The sequence below is a fragment of the Pyrus communis genome, chromosome 7 (assembly GCF_041283825.1).
Source record: "Pyrus communis isolate YQ-2024b chromosome 7, ASM4128382v1, whole genome shotgun sequence".
NCBI classification, from domain to species: domain Eukaryota; kingdom Viridiplantae; phylum Streptophyta; class Magnoliopsida; order Rosales; family Rosaceae; genus Pyrus; species Pyrus communis.
This window is the reverse complement of record NC_142571.1, coordinates 11,740,303-11,755,134: the sequence shown is the minus strand read 5'-3', so window position 1 is coordinate 11,755,134 and position 14,832 is coordinate 11,740,303. Positions and strand designations below refer to the sequence as shown.

At 37.9% G+C, this 14,832-nt stretch overlaps 1 long non-coding RNA gene across 1 annotated transcript; it reads right to left on the bottom strand.

Annotated features, from left to right (window-relative positions):
- Positions 1–501: 501 nt before the first annotated feature.
- Positions 502–1,965, bottom strand: LOC148695725 (uncharacterized). Its single transcript, XR_015964339.1, has 3 exons — positions 1,897–1,965; positions 964–1,036; positions 502–668 (listed from the first exon to the last, which is right to left on the bottom strand). It is a non-coding gene; the product is annotated as an uncharacterized LOC148695725 (long non-coding RNA).
- Between the last annotated feature and the right edge of the window lie 12,867 nt (positions 1,966–14,832).

Here is a 14,832-nt window from a genome sequence, read left to right as displayed (position 1 = left end):
TTTCATCACTGTCGCTAGACATATTCTCTGAGTCTTCTACCCTCAACAATATCTCATAGAACTCCTGGTAGGACTCACAGTGAGTAGTAGTGGCCATAGAACGCCATCTCTTCTTAGTGCCCAAGCGAAAACGACGAAGCATCTCCGCCTGATTACCAGCGACATCAGGATAGTAACGAGACAAATCAGTGAACTTACGATAGTACTCGTTAGCCGTCATCTTTCGCTGTTTCAATTCAGTGAATTCCTGTTTCTTACGGTCGATATACTCAGGGGGTACAAATCTCCTTTGAAACACGTCCTTGAAAACATTCCAATCGGTCCTCTGAGCTGGAGTCAACCTCCGAAGTTCTTGTTCCCACCAAGCTGCAGACTCCATCTCCAGAAACCAAGAGGTTGTCTCAACCCACCTTTCCATAGGAAGGTTCCCCTGGTTATGCAACACCCGGAAAGTCTTCTCTAGGTGTTCCAACCAACGTTCTGCGCCTTCGTGACCCTCGTTACCTTTAAACTTATCCAACTTCAAGTTATACATAGTCTCCAGAGGAGTCCTCTGGGGAGGGCGCATCACTGTTTGAAGGGCTGTAGCAATCACTTCCCCCAACTGAGTAAGATCAGGAAAACTAGACTCATCTGAGCGACGTGGTTCCCGACGAGGCGGCATGATTCTGACAGAAGACACCAACTATTAGAATACTCACAAAGACACAGGACAGCCAAAACCTAGGCTCTGATACCAAGCTGACACACCCCGACCGAGATCAGGGCGTGCTGGCCGTCACTCGAAGGTGACGTAGCCATGTGCGCGTGCGGAAGCTAATTAAGAAGGTAATATAAAAGTACGAATAGTTAGAAACCTAATAGCATACAAAGTACTAGTGTATGTGAGACACAATTCAGAGCAAGTCTACAACAGTCCAAAAGGAAAAGATACGATATATTTACACCCGAAGGTGACCCTACAATGGTGAGTGTCTGTCAGAAATGCCGGGACGCCCTCTGGGATAAACCACCGAACTTGCTAGACCACTAGAACCTGGAGGGGCGCAAAAACAAAAGCGTGAGTGGGCAAAAACAAAGTTCTTTGAAAACTCTTTAGCAAAATACATTCTAACCCCTCGCCGTAAAACCTGTATACTTCCCAGAAAATGAACATATATACGTACGTATAGATATGTCAATCATGCTTCACATATGCCATTCATGCTCACAATATGCCATTCATGCTTGAGAATATGCCACAACAGAATCTCATAATCAAATATAAATGCTCAAGCGTAATTCACATCAATAACATATAATCTGGCAGCCGGGAGTCACCTAACGTGACCTGTACGGCTGAATCTAGAGCTCCACTCTCAACTCAATAACTGAATCTGCACACAAGTCGGAACCACCTAACGTGGTCTGTACGACAAGCTGGGTGTAATATATATATGTATGCTCTAGTGCTACGATCACGTGAAGCTGTGCGATAATCGCGGGTCACCTACAAGTCGGAACCACCTAATGTGGTCTGTACGACAGGCTTGCACCTATCTTGGATCCAAGGCGAGCATGCGGTGCTGGTGAACATACACGTGAAGGCTGTGCCCTGGCCCTGGGCGGGAGCACTAACACCGGGGGTGCAGATTATGAGCTCTCTAAACCTCTCAAATTACCATTGCATAATAAACAGGAATGCATAACCACATGAATACCGCTTACCTGGCACTTACCTGTGCGTCCACAGCACCAAATACACATTTATATATATATGTATGCCACTACTAATACATGCGATGATGCGTAAACAATATTCAAATGATGCATGGCATAAAACATATAACCTTTTCTATTTAATTTCTGGGAATTAATATGTATATAGGTATATACGGAAAACAAAAGCCCACTCACTGGTAATTAGAAGGGTCGTAGCCCCCCTGCCTCGAGTGTGAACGCTCGTCCTCGGAGAACGAATCACCTATACGCGACAAAGTTACGAAAACATTAATTTAAAAGCACCTAAGCAACTTCTCGTAATAACTTCTCATACATTGCTCAAATTGGACAATTGAATATACCAACGTGACCTACACAACCTCAGGATCACGCCCATATTTTTAGAAAAAAATTTTGGACCACGCACGCGCCCCCACGCGCCGGCCAAGGCACGGCCCTACGCGCCCCCACGCGCGGCCCACGTGCACTGCACACTGACGGCGTCAGTTGACGCCGTCAGGAATATTCCGTTAACTGACGGAATATTCCGTCAAATCTAACCGGATTCTGTCACTGCCGTTAGGAATATTCTGTTAGACTTAACGGAATATTCCCCTTTCTTCTCCGGCGAACCTCCGGCGCCGGCGACGGCGCCGGAAAACTGGGAATTTTTCAAACCTTGTTTTCTCCTTCGTTTTTCAACCAAATTTCACGTTCTTTATACCAAAATGAAGCTTAGAACTAGTAGAACAACGTTAGACTAGTTTTAAGGCCTAAAAATTAAAGAATCTCACCTGTCTTCAAGGTCAAAACTCGGCCAACTTTGCACAGGACGATCGTGACGTCCAAATTCACCCAACGAACTACTCCGAGGCTCCTTGGGACCTCACAAACACATCTACAAGCTTAGAATCTCCTAAAACAAGCTAGATTAGGTTTGCATGAACAGTGCAATAATCGGACCTCGTTGAAACGACGTGAAAACATCTATATTCTTACCTGAAAATGGCACCTTTGAACTCCTCTCAGCTCCACGAACACGATGGTGGTCTTAGTTTCTTGATTGGTGAAGGTTTGATTATGCTTGTATGTGTGTCCGTGTGTAGAGGAAGAAGAAGAACTCGGGGAGAGTGAGAGAGAGAGAGAGAAAGGAGAGACAGAGAAGAGACAGGAATGAGGGAAAAGAGGGAGGGAATCCCGGGAGAGTGAAACGAGGTGTATGAGTGTGTGTGTGGTCCTACACACCACACCATACTACACTAAACTACACGTAAGTTTAACGAACTAGGGGGTAAAATTGTAATTTCACACGTACGTTAAAATGAAATTTGGGACGGGATGTTACATATAGTATATGAGCATGTATGTTTAATAATATAATAACAATGAACAAAAGGTATCCAAAACTAGTAATAAAATATAACAATTGATTACAAAAATAATATGAGTAAATAACTATAAAAAGTCGAAATGTTTCGGAACTTTTTTTGTTTGAATAAGTTCGAAACATTCTGGAAAAATTTGGAATTATAGGAATCCCCAAAATGCATTCCAATTTACATTCCAAATTTCTAAAAATAGTTGGATTTGGAAGTTTGGGTTCGGATTTGGAAATTTTACTTTCCACACACTCCTTTCTACCTTCTACATACTTCTCTCAATCTTGGATTGTTGAGAATTGAATAGTCTTGATTAATAAGTTTCAGTTATATACAAGGGGGCTTATTGCTCAAGTAAATAATAGAATTCTTTATGGAATTTTCAGCTTGCAAAATTGGAAACACTGTTTCAAATTGCACCCCTAACATGACATGGGGAGTCCTATTTCTTTATTGTTTTTTCCAAATCTTGTGGATCTACATTATTTAAATTTAATACATTACCTACTATATTAATTTGTTCTATATCTCTTAAATTGAAGGAAAATTTGTAAAAAACTAAGTTCATTAAGCAACATAATACATGCATTTAACGATTAAATGGTAGAAGCATGTTTCTATGCACTTTAAAACAAAACTTAAAACTATTAAAAGCCTAGTAGTTGTAGTGAATTAAGACTCAACTCAAATCTTAAAGAAAGGAGTTGAGAAACTTTTATATCTTTGAAGCACCACTTTGTTTAGCAAAGGATGTTCACCCATGTGAGGGCCTTCTTTCCTTTGTCTCCTTTCTCCTTGGCTCCATGGATGTGGATTGAGGAATTTGCTTCTTGGCTTCATGACTTCTTGGATATGGATGGAAGAATGGGTTCTCCAAAAGTCCCCAAAGTTGGAGACTTCTAAGTTCCGACACCAAGAATGGTTGAGGAAGAAGATGAGTAATCATGGAAGAACAAAATGCTAGTAGAAAGAGAGAGCATGTGTTCTCTCATCTTTCCTCAAAGAAAAACCTATACAAGAAAAGGCTATAAAGTTACTTTTATACCTATCTTCATTGGAGTGGCAAACTTGTAATAAGTCCAAAACCACTCCCTCTCTAAGCATGGCCAGCCTCCCTATTGTTAGTAGGTTAATTGCCCATTTTGTTTTAGTTGTCACACAACTGAAGCCTTATGTGCCTTGTGGACCAGAACCCTTTTGAGTCCTGAAACCCAAAACTAACTTAAGGCCGAAAACAAACATTTCATTCTTGATTAATTAACTTTTAATTAATCCTTGCAATATACAATTAAACTATTTAATTGTCCTTACTCATCTTCGTTATTTTCTTCAATCATTACCTTACATGGTGTGCGATCCATTAGGTTCCTTTTAGCAAAGCAGTGGGCTATTAGAACACTTACTAATCGATGGTGAGTTGAAACTTACTTTCAATTCTCCCTTTAGTGATTATACACCTTTAGGGCTTCCACAAACCATGAGTAACACCTAGCAGTATGTCATGGCTACCCAAGTTAATCAGAAGAGGTTGGAGAACCTATTCAGTTTGGGATTACAATGCAATACAATTTTTCTGTAATACAATACTCTTGATCACATTGTTTGGTTTGATAGTTTATTCATGTCTACTATCCAATGTGATTCTCTTACTTATATGATTACCTTGAATGTGATATGGAACAACTTCCTAAATCTCATTCATACTCTAGCTAGAGATTCTTAATTATATCATAGAGTATTCTCCCTCAACAGTTTGAAAGTTAGAAATCCCTTGTTGTGCATTCATCTGCCTCTATAGTTAGGTGACATAACCCCAACTATGTTGTGGACACCCTCTGATGGAGTGCCTTTGACACAGTCAAAGATCAAGGACTTAACCATAAGAAAACTATGATGCCTTAGGTCAAATGACTACTTTACATTATCCTAACCTTGAGTTCTCATGTGACATGAGTATGAGAACTCCTTGTTGATCGCATTCAATGGACTCATTCTCTATTAAGCACTTACATGCTTGTCTTGGTATCATTCACACCAATAACTCGAGACCAATCACTCTCCCAGAGAAAAGACATAACATGTACTGATCTTAACAAACCGTCAATGCCCAATTGGCAATCCTATGATCATGAACCTTTATGATATGTGTACGAAACAGAATGATCTCATGAATCTAACTTCCTTAGATCACGTTCTCCTAATTACATATTCTTTCGACTTATTATTCAAGCATATAACATTTATATGAGATAGCTTTAAACAATAATCTTTACCCTCATATTAAACTAGGCTAGTTTAACATGTGAAATGTTCGTAAAGTATCATCATATGATTGGCTTTAGGGCACATTACCAACAATCTCCTACTTACACTAGAGCCAATCAGTTGTGTCATCAATGATGATACCTCTTCTGAATTCATTTAAAAAATAGCTAAGTATTAGGCTGAGATAGTGAATATCTATATGTTATCCATAGAAGCAACCTTGAGATTAACGATGTCACCATTATACCTGATTCTTAATCATGTGGTTTAGTCTCTCAATTATGTTCGGATCTTGACGAGGCCTTGATTCCCTGGCTTGAGCTATCACCCCATTAATGTCGTAGGATGGGTACACTAGTGACACTTTCTGTTTATAACTAGATGAAGTGTTCATACATGAACCTTCCCATCCAAACAATATTGTTGTAAACTTCTATATGGCAATATATTTTGCATGCATGATGGAACACACTAGACTTTTAGTATCCAATTATCTCTTCAGTCATAATGAAGAGCTATCCAATGATGGATACTATATTAGATTTACAATCTAATACGTTTACGCTTCCATTTGTTACTCTAATTTTCCTCATTCTTGAGGAATCTATCCTTTAGTATTTCTTAAATACGTAAGGACTCACTTAACAGTTGCCATGGTTCTGATCATGGGCTTGCACTAATATTGTCTTATACCAATCTTGATACAACTCATATCAATGTTTTTCATACAATATGAAATACGTAAATCACCTTTCTGCGTATGCATAAAGGATTCTATTTACAGATTATATTTCTTTGGGAGTTGAAGGGTACATTCCCTTTTAGAAAAGCAACTTCCCAGTCTGACTGCAATTGTCCTTCCATTTGAAGTTTATCATTTGAGAAACTTCCTACATTTATCGTCTGTCAATAGGGATTAAGATAATTCAGTTATATCTTGAAATCTATCATTATAGATTTCTATCCCAAGTATATAGACTATGTCACCCATATACATTATACCATTATAGAACGTTTAAAGTCATAATTTTATTGAAGAAGAATTAAATATCATATATATGTTCAAATTTAGGAATGTGATTAACTCCCACTAACCTTTTGTAAACCTAGTAAACAAAAGATTCATTTACATCTTCATGAGAAATCAAACGATTTGATCTTTTTCACATGAGAAGCTTATAGCTCCCACTAGCTTGCTTAGATTCATGATGGATGGATCTCTACAACTTACACATTTTATGATTCGTAGTCTTAGACATATAGTTTCGGAAACTCATACTATGACCAAACGTTGAATTACTTGTAGCAAGCAATCTTCGAATTAATTAAAACCAAGACTATGTCAGAGATGGTTTCTTACAAGTCGACCAATCTCTTTGATTGCACCTTAAAGCTACCAATTATCCATGAAGGTTTCACTATTTCAGGGTAAATGATATTATATTATTTCCTTGAGTATATGTAATACAACACTCAATTTAGTCATAATGATCTTCATTCTTATTTCTTTTGAATTAAGAGGCCTAACTCTATGACATAGTCTTAAAGTTCAAACCATTCAACTGAAATGGTTTATAGAACCTTCTCGACTACCTTGGAGCTAGTGGTTTAGGAACTAGGTTGTTATATTTGTTGATTATCATCTTGTCACTCAAAGAACCCATTCTTTGAGTTCTATCTCTCGTTCATTTGCTCTATCTTAGGCTAATCCTATTGTAGGATTACAATGAACTATCCAACAAACAACATTTGTTAGTTGGTATATAGAAGTGATATCCAACAAGATAATGCTCATACAAACATTGCTCTTTAAGAAAAAATGTATTATGTCAATTGACATATGCATGACAACCCCAAATCTTAACTTGATTAAGACTTATCTTTCTTTCCAACTACATCTTATGGAGTTATGAAACATTTTAGAAGACATTCTAATTGACAATCATATTGTCTTAGAAGTATATATCCTATATACTGGTATTTGATAATAATTAATGAACCAAAGCATCCATCTATGACCAACTTGTAATTTATGTTTTAGAGGTGTAACAACTCAGTAGGGTTAGTCACTACCTTGTAACCTTTTGGGTTTTAAGCATCATTATATTCTAAATAGTTAACACTACCACATCATCTCTACGATATAGAGACAATTAATTGGATTACAATAATCCAATCATTCATTAATAAAGAACAATATTTTGTCAATTAAAAAATTCATCCATCTCTTAAAACTATAGTGACGGAATCAAGTTCCTTATTCAAATTGGAATGTCAAGACAATCTTTGTTTTGCCAATTTCTTTGGTAGTATGAGGAAGTAAGTACTACCTCATTTCGTAGAGATCTATATCTTTATTCACGATCCGAATGTGAAGTACTTTCTCTTCTCTAATAAATCTTCTACTTCTTATTAGTCACTCTTAGTAGTTCACTACTTCATGTAATTAAAACTAAAACCCAAAAATTTCATCAAATACAAAAACTTCATTAAAGGAGCAAAACAATTTGTCCTTTAGTGATTTTGGGACTTTATGTAAAAATGTAAACTTTTGGGTCAAAGTGCAAATACACAAAAGTATCAAAACTTTATGTAATTGCATGAAAGCTCCAAAACTACCCTACTTTAGTAGGGTGGCCGGTTTTGGTAGAAGGAGTGTGGTTGAGACACTTTTTGCAAGTTTTAAAACAAAAGGTGATAGGTGATGTCCATGAAACATGGAAAAAGTTTTGACATGAATAGTGATGTGAATAGTGCAAATCATCTTACATCAAATATTACAACACAAATCTTTAAACAAATTCAAAAACAATTTTGAATCAAACACCCAAAACTTTATGTTCTTGGTTGTGAATATGAAGAGCACATCAAGAACAATGAAGAACATGCATGAAAACACATAAGAGCTCCACGAACATTTTTCACCTAAAGACACCCCAAAACCTCTCAAAATTAAGGGAAAAAACATATTAGCATTACTAGGGTACTTAGTGGTTCCAAATGTACTTTAAAACACTTTTAATATGACAATCAAGAACCCAAAAAATTCACCCATGGATTTCGCCGAATTTCCCCAAACAAAAGGCACCAAATTTTAGCTCCAAAATTCATGCATATATGAACTACATCTACAAGATTTGAGATGGCAAATTTTCAAGAAAATTTACATTCAAAGAAGCAAGAATAAAGCTTGTAACCATTACAACATTCAAATCAAACTATTAACAATAAAACCCAAAAGGGTTCGCTAACTACTAAACCTAGGCTCTTGATACCACTTGAAGGAAAATTTGTGAAAAACTAAGTTAAGCAACATAATACATGCATTTAACAATTTAATGGCAAAAGCATGTTTCTTTGCATTTTAAAACAAAACTTAAACCATGAAATTCAAAGCCTAGTAGTTGTGGTGAACCAAGACTCAACTCAAATCTTAAAGAAAGGAATTGAGAAACTTTTATACCTTTGAAGCACCTCTTTGCTTAGCAAAGGATATTCACCCATGCAAGGGTCTTCTATCCTTTGTCTCCTTGCTTCTTGGTTCCATGGCTTCTTGGATATGGATGGAGGAATGGGTTGGAGACCTGATAGGAGCATATTTAGGCAACTTAGTTGGCTTGTTCTTGTGCATTTACGTTGTTATTTCTTAGTTCTTTAAGTCTTTTAAGTTATTTTCGTATGTTTTCAGGTTCTAAGGGCTTAAGGAGCAAAGAAGTGCATTTTGGAGCCTTTTGGAGCACTTTTGGGCTAAGGATGGATAGCTTATGTTTGGAGCCAAGGTGTTGGACGAAATTGAGGCACTTTAGGACACAAAACCAAGGCCCTAGCCCAATTACATAGCCCTTGCCGTGCCTTAATCCTTCTTCCCTTCCCTTGCCGTGCAAGGGGGGGTATTTTAGCCACATTCCATACACTTTTCATTCAACCATTCAGCCACACATTCATTCTCCATTCTCTGCCATGCATTACTCCATCAATTCCAGCCATTCCACAAGCATTTCCAACCTAGCCACACCCTTTAATCATTCACCCCATGCTCTCCCATTAATTAATTCAACCATTCAGCCACATTCATCACCAAAGAACCAAATTGCCGTGCATTCCCCTTCTAACAATCAGCCACACTTCCACATGCATTCCCTCTTTAATCATTCACTCCCTAGCTGTCATTCCACATGCATTCCCTCTTTAATCATTCAACCACATTCTCTCACATTCTCTCCCATTCTCTCCCTATAAAACCATGCAATCCCATCACCTATGAGAACATCCTTGGCCGTGCATTTCATACCCATTTCCAGCATTTCTACCATTCAGCCGCAAGCACCATTTCCAGCATTTACTCCTCCATTGCAGCCACTCCAACCACTTCCCATCCCTCCAAAACACTACCCTACCATCACACATCCATTCCTCCATACAAATACCACCCCAAAACCTATCCTTAGACCTTGTGCCGCAACAAAGAGGAAGAGAAGAGGGCCTAAACGTTCATACAATTCAAGTTTGAGTTGTTGGAATTTTTAGGTGTTTCCTTTTCCTTGATTTCAATGGTTACTTTGTTATTATCTTCTAAGTTTGCTGTAATCATGAGTGGCTAAACCCCTAATTAGTTAGGGGAAAGTTTGAAGCCATGAACATGTTTGAAATATGAATTGATTTCTTCCAATTGTGATTTGTTAAGTTGTGATTGCAATTCAATTATTTGTTTATTAAAAACTTGTTTTTGTATGTTGATTAGGGATGCATACTTAGTCTTCATGCATAAAGTCGATGCTAGTTTATGAACGAGTTTCACCTAATCGTCACAAGTTTATAAACATGAGTAGTGAAGGTTGCTAGTCACAACCGCGTTAATTGAATTCTTGGCAAGAGTTTCATGCATTCATAGTTACAATTGCCTCGTCAACATTTATAATTTTCATAGAGCATAATGATCTCTCACTATACCTCTTCTATGCATTCATGTTGAGGACCGTTGGAGAATGATTTGAATTGTCGCATGCATCATCCAATTCATTGACATAAGGAAGATTTGAAGGTTAATTAGTGCATCACGGTTAACTTAGGGTGTTGAGCATCATAGTTAGTAAAAAGCAATTGGAGAATCGATTCATATACAAATGTGTCATGTGTGGAGAATGGACCTCTAACTAATCCATCCATCATATTGTTTCAAAAATTCGTTTTACAATCTGCCTAGTTTTACAACTTGTTTTGTTATTTCAATTTTCGTCAAGACAAAACCCCCCTTTACTTTCTTGTTCTATAGTGTTTAGAATCTGTTTAGTTTATGTTTTAAAGTGTTTTGACTCAACTTATAATCTTAAATTCGTCCAAAATTGTGTTTAAGGTCAGAAACTGCCTATTTAGTGTTTTTAAGCAGTTTTGAGTCTTTTGAACCTGTTTTGAGTCCCTTGAGTCTTTGTGAACATTTTTAACTTTGTTTTTATGTTTTTGAGTCAGTTTAGAGGTTTTAGCAAGCCCTCCTAATCCCCGGTCTAGAACAATCCCTACTTGCATCTTTACTACAATTTGACAACAAGAGGGTTAATTTGTGTGCTTAACTATTTTTGCATCAAATTTTGGCGCCGTTGCCGGGGATTAGCAACTTTGCTAATCCCTTGGATTGTTTACTTTCTGTTTATTTAGTTATGTTGTTAAAGATTCTGACCTTGTGTTGTTTTTCTTGTTTTAGGTACTAGAGAAGCAAGACATGGCACTTGATAATGCTTCTCTTTTGTCACAACTCATGGAAAGGTCCCAAATGCAAAGAGTTGGTACATTTGATCATAATCAATCAAAGAACGACGTGTTTTCCAATACTTACAATTCAGATTGGAGTGATCATTCAAACTCTATGTGGTGGGAACCTCAAAATGTCCAACAAGAAGGATATTGGCAGCCATATGAGGAGTTCTATTCAACGCCTATGCAGCCACCACAACCTGCCCAAAGCAATGTAGGTAATTCAAGTGATAATGATAAGATTTTTCAATTACTTACTACTTTGACGCAGGAAGTCCAAACTCAAAACAAAGAGAGAAAAAATCACGACAAAAGGTTGGACCACTTGGAAAAGCAAATTGGGCAGATAGCGGAGTTCGTAGGACAATTTCGAGACCAAGGCAAACTCCCTAGTTCAACCATTGCAAATCCGAAGGGAGGATTTGAAACTACCAAGGAAATCATCTTGAGAAGTGGCAAGGAGGTTGGAACGGACCCTCAACCATCAAAATCAAATCACAAGGAAGATGAAAGATTGCAATTTGAGGAAGAGGAATACACCCAAGCCACGGCAAGGGTGGAAACACCTTTGCCGCAGGCACCTATTACCCCTACGCCATCCAATTCAGGTAAGGTTGTTCCAAATTTCATTATTTCTAACCCCGTTCCAACAAATATCCCTATTCCTTGCAGGTTCATGAATTCCAAGGAAGAAGAAAGTGAAAAAGACATCTTGGAAGCCCTTCCAAAAGTGCAAAGTATGGAATATCAAGAATTCGTTAAAGAGGATATACTTGAGACAACAATTCCCAAAGAAGTTGGATTTTATGACACGGGACAAGTCATAACTCTCAAAACACCAAATCTAGCTGAATTTTCTGGTCCTACAACTTTCGAAGGGGTGTTTATTCTTGAGTTCATGTCGGAGCACACAGGTAAGCCGCCTCCCCGAATTTCAATTTTCTTTTATACTAATATGTTGTTAATGATTCAGGCATCAACTCTAGAATTTAAACCATTAACGGATCATCTCAAGTATCACCTCCCATTCAAAGATCAATTTCATGCCGTGGGCTCCAGTGGGGAATGAGCATACCATCGTCCGGCTGCAAGACGATAAAGAAAGCGCTACTTGGGAGGCAACCCAATACACTGATGCGAACTAAGTAAGCACACAAATTAAAACCCTCTTTTGACAATTGTAGTAAAGATGCAAGTAGGGATCGTTCTAGACCGGGGATTAGGAGGGATTACTAAATCACTTGGAAACTGACTCAAAAACGTAAAACAAACGTTAAAACACTAAACTAGACTCAAAGAATGCAAAACTAAACAATAAGAAACTAAAACAAATCAAAAGACTCAAAGAATGCAAAACACTTATAAACACAAACTAAGACACTTTCTAACTAAATTGGACACTAAAGTAAAGGGGATTGAGGTTTTGACGAAATTAAACTAAATGCACAGATTGTAATTTAAAGGCAGAATGTAAATATGAATGCGATGAAAATATGGATGAATGCTAGCTAGAAGGTTCTTCTCCACACATGTCACACTTGCATACAATTTGATTTTCAGTTGGTCTTTCGATGAATTATGAAACTCAACACCCCGGGTTAATTAGGTCCGCTTAAATTAACCGTCAAGTTTTCCTTAAGTTAATGAATTGGATGGGTTAGCGCAACGCAATTCAAAACATTCTCCAAAAGTCCTTTACGTGAAAAGCACAATAAAGATACAATCAAAGATCATTAAGCATCATGAAAACTATAAGTGTTGACGAGGCATTCGTTACTATGATGAGCATGAAACTAGTGCCAAGAATTCATTTAACGCGATTGTTTATAAGCAACCTCCACTACTTGTGAATATAAGTTCATAACTATTAGGTGAAATTCACTTATATTGTAGCATCATTTTCATGCATGAAAATTAAGCGTGCACTCTCAATCAACATACATAAATAAGTTATCGATCAAGCAGTTAAACAATTGAATTCACCATTCATGAAATTCCAACCAAAAGTAATCAATTCACATTGCAAGCATAAACATGGTTTCGAATCACCCCCTAGCTAACTAGGGGGATTTAGCCTCTCATGTTCACAAAAAGAGAATTACAAATGAATTTAAACATAAAGCACAAAGGATTGATTACACCTAGAACACCCAACGAATCCACGTGAATTGGTGCGCGTCGAAGCTCCTCTTCCCTCTTCTCCTTGCTGCGGCAGATTGGGTTTTGGATGATTTTGGGTGAATTTCTGGGTTATAGATAGGTTTAGGGTTGTTTGGTGGTGCGGCAAGGTGGTGGAGTGATGGAGGAAGGGTTGTATGGTGGCTGGAAGTGTGGGGATGGCTGCGGCAAGGTTGGATTGTATGTGGAAGATGGCTGGAATGGAAGGGAGATGGCACGGATTATGGAGAGAATGGGAAGATGGGGGTCACGGCTTAGGGGGGGAAAAAGAGAGAATGGTGGCTGATGAAAAATATGAATTATAATGGGGCCACGGCTTTTTGGCTTTTAGGAGAAATCAATGTATTAGTGTATGGATGCATGGATTGAAGTAGGGAATTGGAGAAAAATGGTAGATGGTGGCTGCCTCCTTAGGGTGAATGATAGAATAATTTATTATGGTGAATGGCTAATGGGGGGGCCACGGCTTATGGTGGAAAAATGGGAGGTGAATGGCTTATGGTGGAAAAATGGGAGGTGAATGAATAATCACGGCTGTAGGTTTGTGGTGATAGGACCCACGGCAAAGGTGGGAAATTTGGGTGAATTATTGCGGTTACTAAGGTTGTAGTTTAGGGTTTATTTGGGTGAATGGCTGAGATGGATTTTGGATGAATCAAAGGCCACGGATTCAAGGGAGATTGTGGAAGGGTGCGGCTAGGGTTAGGAAAATGTATGATTTCAGAAAACTAACCCTAGCTTATTTAAAATTAAATCAAAGGCTTACGAAAATAGGAAATTAAAACAGAAATATAAAGGTGCGGCTAGGGTTTAAAGCCATGTGTTTTAAGTGCAACCCTAGGACAAAATTGCCCTCCCTTGCACGGCAAGGGAAGGGAAGAAAATAAAAGGGCACGGCAAGGATGGATAAGGAGCCTAGGGTCTTCGTTTTGTGTCCTAAAGTACCTACAAGGTCTTCAAAGTGGCTAGAAAATACGGACGTTTAGAATTAGGAAAGGTTACCAAAACGGGAAACTTAGGATTAACTTTCCTAAAATAGGAAACCTTGTTTGAGTAGGATTCCTCTTTTTGGTAAGAATTCATCATTGGAGTAGGAATTCGTCGTTTCTTCAAGTCTTCAACTCATTCATTCCTCTTTCGCTCCAAAAGACTCCAATTTGCATCTTCTTGCACACTTTGGCCTTATAATCTGAAAATACACAAAAGTGGCCTTAAACACTAACATAACTAAATAAACACAACATAAATGCAAGAGAACAAGCTAATTAAGTCGCATGAATATGCTCCTATCAAATTCCCCCACACTTAACTTTTGCTAGTCCTCGAGCAAAACAAAACAACTAAACTAAACAAAACGAAACAAAACAAACAAAACATAACCTAAACCTTCCAACGTTTGCCTCAGGGATTTCCAATGAAACATGACATGTCAAAGATCATTACTCACATAGCTTTTAGTCTTCCTTCCCCTCAAGCACATACTTAATCATAGTCATCATTCACTAATTTGCATTTAATCAATTAAAACACATTTTGAATGTAGTAACATGCCTTAGAGAAT